Source organism: Pristiophorus japonicus, unplaced genomic scaffold (genome assembly GCF_044704955.1).
Source record: "Pristiophorus japonicus isolate sPriJap1 unplaced genomic scaffold, sPriJap1.hap1 HAP1_SCAFFOLD_247, whole genome shotgun sequence".
Taxonomy (NCBI): domain Eukaryota; kingdom Metazoa; phylum Chordata; class Chondrichthyes; family Pristiophoridae; genus Pristiophorus; species Pristiophorus japonicus.
Window position 1 is genome coordinate 175,001 of NW_027252199.1, and position 10,000 is coordinate 185,000.

The 10,000-nt window shown below is 49.5% G+C and overlaps 4 non-coding genes and 6 pseudogenes across 4 annotated transcripts; all 10 read left to right on the forward strand.

Moving 5' to 3' along the window:
• The first annotated feature begins 134 nt into the window (after positions 1 to 134).
• LOC139246110 (5S ribosomal RNA) lies at positions 135 to 253 on the forward strand (annotated as a pseudogene).
• Positions 254 to 1,127: 874 nt separating this feature from the next.
• Positions 1,128 to 1,246, forward strand: LOC139246394 (5S ribosomal RNA; annotated as a pseudogene).
• Positions 1,247 to 2,120: 874 nt separating this feature from the next.
• LOC139246257 (5S ribosomal RNA) lies at positions 2,121 to 2,239 on the forward strand (annotated as a pseudogene).
• An 874-nt stretch (positions 2,240 to 3,113) lies between these two features.
• LOC139246274 (5S ribosomal RNA) lies at positions 3,114 to 3,232 on the forward strand. The gene has a single exon (XR_011590321.1). It is a non-coding gene; the product is annotated as a 5S ribosomal RNA (ribosomal RNA).
• Positions 3,233 to 4,106: 874 nt separating this feature from the next.
• On the forward strand, positions 4,107 to 4,225 carry LOC139246285 (5S ribosomal RNA). The gene has a single exon (XR_011590322.1). It is a non-coding gene; the product is annotated as a 5S ribosomal RNA (ribosomal RNA).
• An 874-nt stretch (positions 4,226 to 5,099) lies between these two features.
• Positions 5,100 to 5,218, forward strand: LOC139246395 (5S ribosomal RNA; annotated as a pseudogene).
• An 874-nt stretch (positions 5,219 to 6,092) lies between these two features.
• Positions 6,093 to 6,211, forward strand: LOC139246258 (5S ribosomal RNA; annotated as a pseudogene).
• Positions 6,212 to 7,085: 874 nt separating this feature from the next.
• Positions 7,086 to 7,204, forward strand: LOC139246297 (5S ribosomal RNA). Its single transcript, XR_011590323.1, has one exon. It is a non-coding gene; the product is annotated as a 5S ribosomal RNA (ribosomal RNA).
• Positions 7,205 to 8,078: 874 nt separating this feature from the next.
• LOC139246309 (5S ribosomal RNA) lies at positions 8,079 to 8,197 on the forward strand. The gene has a single exon (XR_011590324.1). It is a non-coding gene; the product is annotated as a 5S ribosomal RNA (ribosomal RNA).
• An 874-nt stretch (positions 8,198 to 9,071) lies between these two features.
• LOC139246396 (5S ribosomal RNA) lies at positions 9,072 to 9,190 on the forward strand (annotated as a pseudogene).
• The last annotated feature ends 810 nt before the right edge of the window (positions 9,191 to 10,000 follow it).

The window sequence follows — 10,000 nt, forward strand, 5'->3', positions numbered from 1 at the left end:
AGGTGGGTGTGGCGGAAGGAAAATGGTGAAATGAATCTTGAGTGCTGATTATTTGCATGAATGCATGGAAGGAGAAAAAGAAGTGAAGAACAGCCTTATGTCCGTTTAAGTAAAGAGAAAGCCATGACATCGATGCCTGCGGCCACACTAGTCTGAAAACGCCCGATCCCGTCTGATCTCGGAAACCAAGCAGACTGAGGCCTGGTTAGTACTTGGATGGGAGACTGCCTGGGAATACCAGGTGCAGTTGGCTTTTGCTGCCATCCACAGGCTGCTCATGCTTCTGCACACACAGTGCCGTTGATCCATCAACAACCTGTTTGCTGCTCTCTTTCTCACTTTGCTTTCACCATTTCTTTCCTGCACATTCTCCTGCTGCTCCACATATGTAACGGGGTCGTCGCAAGGGGCGAAAGAACACAGAACAACAAAATAAGTTGGCAAAAGAATACACGCTGGCGCAGGCACACCAGGACGCAGCAACAGAGAGGAGAGACAAGGTGCATAGAAACCTGGGAGGGACAAACAGCAAGAGAACAAAGAATCGTGCAGGAAGAGCTGCAATTCAATGCAGGAAAAATGTAAAGCCAACTAGCATGCTGCTGGAATGCATGTGTGTTCATGTGAGGAGTGTTGCAAATCAGAATGCCGGGTAGCAGGCGCCACTTGCCACATGGGGTTCCGAAATGTGGCTACAACAGCGATCTGGCTTAATAATTGGTGGGATTGGAAATGAAACAATCCTGGTGTTTTGGGGGCGGTGGAAGCTTTTTTGGGGGAGGAGAGATTTGGGGATGGGGAGATTTGGGGGAGAGCGATTTGAGGGGATGAGAGATTTCGAGGTTGGCGAGCGTGAGATTGGGGGGTGAGTGAGTGAGTGAGTGATTTGTGGGTGAGTGAGGGAATGGTGAAAGTCAGGCAGTTTTGAAGCTTGAGGCAAGGCAATGAAGGATAGGGCTTGTCGTTTGCTTGTGTGGGAGTCAGAGCAGCAAGAGGTGGGTGTGGCGGAAGGAAAATGGTGAAATGAATCTTGAGTGCTGATTATTTGCATGAATGCATGGAAGGAGAAAAAGAAGTGAAGAACAGCCTTATGTCCGTTTAAGTAAAGAGAAAGCCATGACATCGATGCTTGTGGCCACACCAGTCTGAAAACGCCCGATCCCGTCTGATCTCGGAAACCAAGCAGACTGAGGCCTGGTTAGTACTTGGATGGGAGACTGCCTGGGAATACCAGGTGCAGTAGGCTTTTGCTGCCATCCACAGGCTGCTCATGCTTCTGCACACACAGTGCCGTTGATCCATCAACAACCTGTTTGCTGCTCTCTTTCTCACTTTGCTTTCACCATTTCTTTCCTGCACATTCTCCTGCTGCTCCACATATGTAACGGGGTCGTCGCAAGGGGCGAAAGAACACAGAACAACAAAATAAGTTGGCAAAAGAATACACGCTGGCGCAGGCACACCAGGACGCAGCAACAGAGAGGAGAGACAAGGTGCATAGAAACCTGGGAGGGACAAACAGCAAGAGAACAAAGAATCGTGCAGGAAGAGCTGCAATTCAATGCAGGAAAAATGTGAAGCCAACTAGCATGCTGCTGGAATGCATGTGTGTTCATGTGAGGAGTGTTGCAAATCAGAATGCCGAGTAGCAGGCGCCACTTGCCACATGGGGTTCCGAAATGTGGCTACAACAGCGATCTGGCTTAATAATTGGTGGGATTGGAAATGAAACAATCCTGGTGTTTTGGGGGCGGTGGAAGCTTTTTTGGGGGAGGAGAGATTTGGGGATGGGGAGATTTGGGGGAGAGCGATTTGAGGGGATGAGAGATTTCGAGGTTGGCGAGCGTGAGATTGGGGGGTGAGTGAGTGAGTGAGTGATTTGTGGGTGAGTGAGGGAATGGTGAAAGTCAGGCAGTTTTGAAGCTTGAGGCAAGGCAATGAAGGATAGGGCTTGTCGTTTGCTTGTGTGGGAGTCAGAGCAGCAAGAGGTGGGTGTGGCGGAAGGAAAATGGTGAAATGAATCTTGAGTGCTGATTATTTGCATGAATGCATGGAAGGAGAAAAAGAAGTGAAGAACAGCCTTATGTCCGGTTAAGTAAAGAGAAAGCCATGACATCGATGCCTGCGACCACACTAGTCTGAAAACGCCCGATCCCGTCTGATCTCGGAAACCAAGCAGACTGAGGCCTGGTTAGTACTTGGATGGGAGACTGCCTGGGAATACCAGGTGCAGTAGGCTTTTGCTGCCATCCACAGGCTGCTCATGCTTCTGCACACACAGTGCCGTTGATCCATCAACAACCTGTTTGCTGCTCTCTTTCTCACTTTGCTTTCACCATTTCTTTCCTGCACATTCTCCTGCTGCTCCACATATGTAACGGGGTCGTCGCAAGGGGCGAAAGAACACAGAACAACAAAATAAGTTGGCAAAAGAATACACGCTGGCGCAGGCACACCAGGACGCAGCAACAGAGAGGAGAGACAAGGTGCATAGAAACCTGGGAGGGACAAACAGCAAGAGAACAAAGAATCATGCAGGAAGAGCTGCAATTCAATGCAGGAAAAATGTAAAGCCAACTAGCATGCTGCTGGAATGCATGTGTGTTCATGTGAGGAGTGTTGCAAATCAGAATGCCGAGTAGCAGGCGCCACTTGCCACATGGGGTTCTGAAATGTGGCTACAACAGCGATCTGGCTTAATAATTGGTGGGATTGGAAATGAAACAATCCTGGTGTTTTGGGGGCGGTGGAAGCTTTTTTGGGGGAGGAGAGATTTGGGGATGGGGAGATTTGGGGGAGAGCGATTTGAGGGGATGAGAGATTTCGAGGTTGGCGAGCGTGAGATTGGGGGGTGAGTGAGTGAGTGAGTGATTTGTGGGTGAGTGAGGGAATGGTGAAAGTCAGGCAGTTTTGAAGCTTGAGGCAAGGCAATGAAGGATAGGGCTTGTCGTTTGCTTGTGTGGGAGTCAGAGCAGCAAGAGGTGGGTGTGGCGGAAGGAAAATGGTGAAATGAATCTTGAGTGCTGATTATTTGCATGAAAGCATGGAAGGAGAAAAAGAAGTGAAGAACAGCCTTATGTCCGGTTAAGTAAAGAGAAAGCCATGACATCGATGCCTACGGCCACACTAGTCTGAAAACGCCCGATCCCGTCTGATCTCGGAAACCAAGCAGACTGAGGCCTGGTTAGTACTTGGATGGGAGACTGCCTGGGAATACCAGGTGCAGTAGGCTTTTGCTGCCATCCACAGGCTGCTCATGCTTCTGCACACAGAGAGCCGTTGATCCATCAACAACCTTTTTGCTGCTCTCTCTCTCACTTTGCTTTCACCATTTCTTTCCTGCACATTCTCCTGCTGCTACACAAATGCAAGGGGGTCGACGCAAGGGACGAAAGAACGCAGAACAACAAAATAAGTTGGCAAAAAAACACACGCTGGCGCAGGCACACCAGGACGCAGCAACAGAGAGGAGAGACAAGGTGCATAGAAACCTGGGAGGGACAAACAGCAAGAGAACAAAGAATCGTGCAGGAAGAGCTGCAATTCAATGCAGGAAAAATGTAAAGCCAACTAGCATGCTGCTGGAATGCATGTGTGTTCATGTGAGGAGTGTTGCAAATCAGAATGCCGAGTAGCAGGCGCCACTTGCCACATGGGGTTCCGAAATGTGGCTACAACAGCGATCTGGCTTAATAATTGGTGGGATTGGAAATGAAACAATCCTGGTGTTTTGGGGGCGGTGGAAGCTTTTTTGGGGGAGGAGAGATTTGGGGATGGGGAGATTTGGGGGAGAGCGATTTGAGGGGATGAGAGATTTCGAGGTTGGCGAGCGTGAGATTGGGGGGTGAGTGAGTGAGTGAGTGATTTGTGGGTGAGTGAGGGAATGGTGAAAGTCAGGCAGTTTTGAAGCTTGAGGCAAGGCAATGAAGGATAGGGCTTGTCGTTTGCTTGTGTGGGAGTCAGAGCAGCAAGAGGTGGGTGTGGCGGAAGGAAAATGGTGAAATGAATCTTGAGTGCTGATTATTTGCATGAATGCATGGAAGGAGAAAAAGAAGTGAAGAACAGCCTTATGTCCGTTTAAGTAAAGAGAAAGCCATGACATCGATGCCTACGGCCACACTAGTCTGAAAACGCCCGATCCCGTCTGATCTCGGAAACCAAGCAGACTGAGGCCTGGTTAGTACTTGGATGGGAGACTGCCTGGGAATACCAGGTGCAGTAGGCTTTTGCTGCCATCCACAGGCTGCTCATGCTTCTGCACACACAGTGCCGTTGATCCATCAACAACCTTTTTGCTGCTCTCTTTCTCACTTTGCTTTCACCATTTCTTTCCTGCACATTCTCCTGCTGCTCCACATATGTAACGGGGTCGTCGCAAGGGGCGAAAGAACACAGAACAACAAAATAAGTTGGCAAAAGAATACACGCTGGCGCAGGCACACCAGGACGCAGCAACAGAGAGGAGAGACAAGGTGCATAGAAACCTGGGAGGGACAAACAGCAAGAGAACAAAGAATCGTGCAGGAAGAGCTGCAATTCAATGCAGGAAAAATGTAAAGCCAACTAGCATGCTGCTGGAATGCATGTGTGTTCATGTGAGGAGTGTTGCAAATCAGAATGCCGAGTAGCAGGCGCCACTTGCCACATGGGGTTCCGAAATGTGGCTACAACAGCGATCTGGCTTAATAATTGGTGGGATTGGAAATGAAACAATCCTGGTGTTTTGGGGGCGGTGGAAGCTTTTTTGGGGGAGGAGAGATTTGGGGATGGGGAGATTTGGGGGAGAGCGATTTGAGGGGATGAGAGATTTCGAGGTTGGCGAGCGTGAGATTGGGGGGTGAGTGAGTGAGTGAGTGATTTGTGGGTGAGTGAGGGAATGGTGAAAGTCAGGCAGTTTTGAAGCTTGAGGCAAGGCAATGAAGGATAGGGCTTGTCGTTTGCTTGTGTGGGAGTCAGAGCAGCAAGAGGTGGGTGTGGCGGAAGGAAAATGGTGAAATGAATCTTGAGTGCTGATTATTTGCATGAATGCATGGAAGGAGAAAAAGAAGTGAAGAACAGCCTTATGTCCGTTTAAGTAAAGAGAAAGCCATGACATCGATGCTTGTGGCCACACCAGTCTGAAAACGCCCGATCCCGTCTGATCTCGGAAACCAAGCAGACTGAGGCCTGGTTAGTACTTGGATGGGAGACTGCCTGGGAATACCAGGTGCAGTAGGCTTTTGCTGCCATCCACAGGCTGCTCATGCTTCTGCACACACAGTGCCGTTGATCCATCAACAACCTGTTTGCTGCTCTCTTTCTCACTTTGCTTTCACCATTTCTTTCCTGCACATTCTCCTGCTGCTCCACATATGTAACGGGGTCGTCGCAAGGGGCGAAAGAACACAGAACAACAAAATAAGTTGGCAAAAGAATACACGCTGGCGCAGGCACACCAGGACGCAGCAACAGAGAGGAGAGACAAGGTGCATAGAAACCTGGGAGGGACAAACAGCAAGAGAACAAAGAATCGTGCAGGAAGAGCTGCAATTCAATGCAGGAAAAATGTGAAGCCAACTAGCATGCTGCTGGAATGCATGTGTGTTCATGTGAGGAGTGTTGCAAATCAGAATGCCGAGTAGCAGGCGCCACTTGCCACATGGGGTTCCGAAATGTGGCTACAACAGCGATCTGGCTTAATAATTGGTGGGATTGGAAATGAAACAATCCTGGTGTTTTGGGGGCGGTGGAAGCTTTTTTGGGGGAGGAGAGATTTGGGGATGGGGAGATTTGGGGGAGAGCGATTTGAGGGGATGAGAGATTTCGAGGTTGGCGAGCGTGAGATTGGGGGGTGAGTGAGTGAGTGAGTGATTTGTGGGTGAGTGAGGGAATGGTGAAAGTCAGGCAGTTTTGAAGCTTGAGGCAAGGCAATGAAGGATAGGGCTTGTCGTTTGCTTGTGTGGGAGTCAGAGCAGCAAGAGGTGGGTGTGGCGGAAGGAAAATGGTGAAATGAATCTTGAGTGCTGATTATTTGCATGAATGCATGGAAGGAGAAAAAGAAGTGAAGAACAGCCTTATGTCCGGTTAAGTAAAGAGAAAGCCATGACATCGATGCCTGCGACCACACTAGTCTGAAAACGCCCGATCCCGTCTGATCTCGGAAACCAAGCAGACTGAGGCCTGGTTAGTACTTGGATGGGAGACTGCCTGGGAATACCAGGTGCAGTAGGCTTTTGCTGCCATCCACAGGCTGCTCATGCTTCTGCACACACAGTGCCGTTGATCCATCAACAACCTGTTTGCTGCTCTCTTTCTCACTTTGCTTTCACCATTTCTTTCCTGCACATTCTCCTGCTGCTCCACATATGTAACGGGGTCGTCGCAAGGGGCGAAAGAACACAGAACAACAAAATAAGTTGGCAAAAGAATACACGCTGGCGCAGGCACACCAGGACGCAGCAACAGAGAGGAGAGACAAGGTGCATAGAAACCTGGGAGGGACAAACAGCAAGAGAACAAAGAATCATGCAGGAAGAGCTGCAATTCAATGCAGGAAAAATGTAAAGCCAACTAGCATGCTGCTGGAATGCATGTGTGTTCATGTGAGGAGTGTTGCAAATCAGAATGCCGAGTAGCAGGCGCCACTTGCCACATGGGGTTCTGAAATGTGGCTACAACAGCGATCTGGCTTAATAATTGGTGGGATTGGAAATGAAACAATCCTGGTGTTTTGGGGGCGGTGGAAGCTTTTTTGGGGGAGGAGAGATTTGGGGATGGGGAGATTTGGGGGAGAGCGATTTGAGGGGATGAGAGATTTCGAGGTTGGCGAGCGTGAGATTGGGGGGTGAGTGAGTGAGTGAGTGATTTGTGGGTGAGTGAGGGAATGGTGAAAGTCAGGCAGTTTTGAAGCTTGAGGCAAGGCAATGAAGGATAGGGCTTGTCGTTTGCTTGTGTGGGAGTCAGAGCAGCAAGAGGTGGGTGTGGCGGAAGGAAAATGGTGAAATGAATCTTGAGTGCTGATTATTTGCATGAAAGCATGGAAGGAGAAAAAGAAGTGAAGAACAGCCTTATGTCCGGTTAAGTAAAGAGAAAGCCATGACATCGATGCCTACGGCCACACTAGTCTGAAAACGCCCGATCCCGTCTGATCTCGGAAACCAAGCAGACTGAGGCCTGGTTAGTACTTGGATGGGAGACTGCCTGGGAATACCAGGTGCAGTAGGCTTTTGCTGCCATCCACAGGCTGCTCATGCTTCTGCACACAGAGAGCCGTTGATCCATCAACAACCTTTTTGCTGCTCTCTCTCTCACTTTGCTTTCACCATTTCTTTCCTGCACATTCTCCTGCTGCTACACAAATGCAAGGGGGTCGACGCAAGGGACGAAAGAACGCAGAACAACAAAATAAGTTGGCAAAAAAACACACGCTGGCGCAGGCACACCAGGACGCAGCAACAGAGAGGAGAGACAAGGTGCATAGAAACCTGGGAGGGACAAACAGCAAGAGAACAAAGAATCGTGCAGGAAGAGCTGCAATTCAATGCAGGAAAAATGTAAAGCCAACTAGCATGCTGCTGGAATGCATGTGTGTTCATGTGAGGAGTGTTGCAAATCAGAATGCCGAGTAGCAGGCGCCACTTGCCACATGGGGTTCCGAAATGTGGCTACAACAGCGATCTGGCTTAATAATTGGTGGGATTGGAAATGAAACAATCCTGGTGTTTTGGGGGCGGTGGAAGCTTTTTTGGGGGAGGAGAGATTTGGGGATGGGGAGATTTGGGGGAGAGCGATTTGAGGGGATGAGAGATTTCGAGGTTGGCGAGCGTGAGATTGGGGGGTGAGTGAGTGAGTGAGTGATTTGTGGGTGAGTGAGGGAATGGTGAAAGTCAGGCAGTTTTGAAGCTTGAGGCAAGGCAATGAAGGATAGGGCTTGTCGTTTGCTTGTGTGGGAGTCAGAGCAGCAAGAGGTGGGTGTGGCGGAAGGAAAATGGTGAAATGAATCTTGAGTGCTGATTATTTGCATGAATGCATGGAAGGAGAAAAAGAAGTGAAGAACAGCCTTATGTCCGTTTAAGTAAAGAGAAAGCCATGACATCGATGCCTACGGCCACACTAGTCTGAAAACGCCCGATCCCGTCTGATCTCGGAAACCAAGCAGACTGAGGCCTGGTTAGTACTTGGATGGGAGACTGCCTGGGAATACCAGGTGCAGTAGGCTTTTGCTGCCATCCACAGGCTGCTCATGCTTCTGCACACACAGTGCCGTTGATCCATCAACAACCTTTTTGCTGCTCTCTTTCTCACTTTGCTTTCACCATTTCTTTCCTGCACATTCTCCTGCTGCTCCACATATGTAACGGGGTCGTCGCAAGGGGCGAAAGAACACAGAACAACAAAATAAGTTGGCAAAAGAATACACGCTGGCGCAGGCACACCAGGACGCAGCAACAGAGAGGAGAGACAAGGTGCATAGAAACCTGGGAGGGACAAACAGCAAGAGAACAAAGAATCGTGCAGGAAGAGCTGCAATTCAATGCAGGAAAAATGTAAAGCCAACTAGCATGCTGCTGGAATGCATGTGTGTTCATGTGAGGAGTGTTGCAAATCAGAATGCCGAGTAGCAGGCGCCACTTGCCACATGGGGTTCCGAAATGTGGCTACAACAGCGATCTGGCTTAATAATTGGTGGGATTGGAAATGAAACAATCCTGGTGTTTTGGGGGCGGTGGAAGCTTTTTTGGGGGAGGAGAGATTTGGGGATGGGGAGATTTGGGGGAGAGCGATTTGAGGGGATGAGAGATTTCGAGGTTGGCGAGCGTGAGATTGGGGGGTGAGTGAGTGAGTGAGTGATTTGTGGGTGAGTGAGGGAATGGTGAAAGTCAGGCAGTTTTGAAGCTTGAGGCAAGGCAATGAAGGATAGGGCTTGTCGTTTGCTTGTGTGGGAGTCAGAGCAGCAAGAGGTGGGTGTGGCGGAAGGAAAATGGTGAAATGAATCTTGAGTGCTGATTATTTGCATGAATGCATGGAAGGAGAAAAAGAAGTGAAGAACAGCCTTATGTCCGTTTAAGTAAAGAGAAAGCCATGACATCGATGCTTGTGGCCACACCAGTCTGAAAACGCCCGATCCCGTCTGATCTCGGAAACCAAGCAGACTGAGGCCTGGTTAGTACTTGGATGGGAGACTGCCTGGGAATACCAGGTGCAGTAGGCTTTTGCTGCCATCCACAGGCTGCTCATGCTTCTGCACACACAGTGCCGTTGATCCATCAACAACCTGTTTGCTGCTCTCTTTCTCACTTTGCTTTCACCATTTCTTTCCTGCACATTCTCCTGCTGCTCCACATATGTAACGGGGTCGTCGCAAGGGGCGAAAGAACACAGAACAACAAAATAAGTTGGCAAAAGAATACACGCTGGCGCAGGCACACCAGGACGCAGCAACAGAGAGGAGAGACAAGGTGCATAGAAACCTGGGAGGGACAAACAGCAAGAGAACAAAGAATCGTGCAGGAAGAGCTGCAATTCAATGCAGGAAAAATGTGAAGCCAACTAGCATGCTGCTGGAATGCATGTGTGTTCATGTGAGGAGTGTTGCAAATCAGAATGCCGAGTAGCAGGCGCCACTTGCCACATGGGGTTCCGAAATGTGGCTACAACAGCGATCTGGCTTAATAATTGGTGGGATTGGAAATGAAACAATCCTGGTGTTTTGGGGGCGGTGGAAGCTTTTTTGGGGGAGGAGAGATTTGGGGATGGGGAGATTTGGGGGAGAGCGATTTGAGGGGATGAGAGATTTCGAGGTTGGCGAGCGTGAGATTGGGGGGTGAGTGAGTGAGTGAGTGATTTGTGGGTGAGTGAGGGAATGGTGAAAGTCAGGCAGTTTTGAAGCTTGAGGCAAGGCAATGAAGGATAGGGCTTGTCGTTTGCTTGTGTGGGAGTCAGAGCAGCAAGAGGTGGGTGTGGCGGAAGGAAAATGGTGAAATGAATCTTGAGTGCTGATTATTTGCATGAATGCATGGAA